General features: G+C 72.5%; 1 long non-coding RNA gene across 1 annotated transcript in view; it reads left to right on the top strand.

Moving 5' to 3' along the window:
• Positions 1-6: 6 nt before the first annotated feature.
• LOC109288730 overlaps positions 7-750 on the top strand; it is a 21432-nt gene continuing 20688 nt past the window's right edge. Inside the window, exon 1 of the long non-coding RNA XR_002095214.1 lies at positions 7-83. This is a non-coding gene — a long non-coding RNA (uncharacterized LOC109288730). The remainder of the gene's footprint in view (positions 84-750) is intronic.

The following is a 750-nucleotide window of genomic DNA, read 5'->3' as shown; positions in this document are numbered from 1 at the left end:
CCGCCGGAGCCGAGCTGGGGAAGTGCCGCCACGTGACGGAGGCGGGCCGGAGGCAGGGCCGTGGGGACGCGAAGGAGGGGCCGGTACGTGACCGCGGTGCGGGCCTGGCGGGATGCCGTGAGAAAGCAGAGCTCCGCGGCCAGGGGTCCCCGGCGTGCCCCCCGCGCAGGACGGCCGGGCTGGGCCCAGGAGAACGGCTGCTCTGTTCCCTGTGCCTACCCCGCGCCACTGCCGCCAGTCCCTGGCTAGTGTGAACGCACGGCCCAGGAGCAGGGTAGGGCGCGGGAGAGCAGCCGGGCGCAGCCTTTTGTCCCTGAGCCCGCCCCGCCCCTCCCTTCCCGGGCAGCTTCACTTCCGGGATAGCGGCGCCCACGTGGGACGGATCCATTACACGCGTGGGGGGGAGACACCAGCTTTACCTCAACCCCCTTTCGCTGGGAGGCGGACCGACGCTTCCGCTCCAGCCAATCAGCGCCAAAGATAGGTAGCCTCCCTCCTCCCCCTTCCAGACAGAGCCTTGCCACATTCGGCCGGGAAGCGCAAGTTGAGAGGCGGCCGGGCCTTGTGATAGGGCAGGCCACGCTGGGATTCCACCCAATAGTGGGGGGGGCGGGGCGAACCCCTTGGGCCAGTAGGAGCGGGGCGAATCCCACCCAAGCCCGGCGGGGCGGGGGTGCCAGTGTCGCGTATCCGCGGCTGCGGCGGGAGCCCGCGCTGGGCTCCGGGGCTGCGGCCGCTGCACGCGGGGGG

The sequence above is a fragment of the Gavialis gangeticus genome, unplaced genomic scaffold, assembly GCF_001723915.1.
Source record: "Gavialis gangeticus isolate Ggan-Ray unplaced genomic scaffold, GavGan_comp1, whole genome shotgun sequence".
NCBI classification, from domain to species: domain Eukaryota; kingdom Metazoa; phylum Chordata; order Crocodylia; family Gavialidae; genus Gavialis; species Gavialis gangeticus.
Note: the sequence above shows the minus strand (reverse complement) of the source record. Positions and strands in the feature narration are given on the sequence as shown.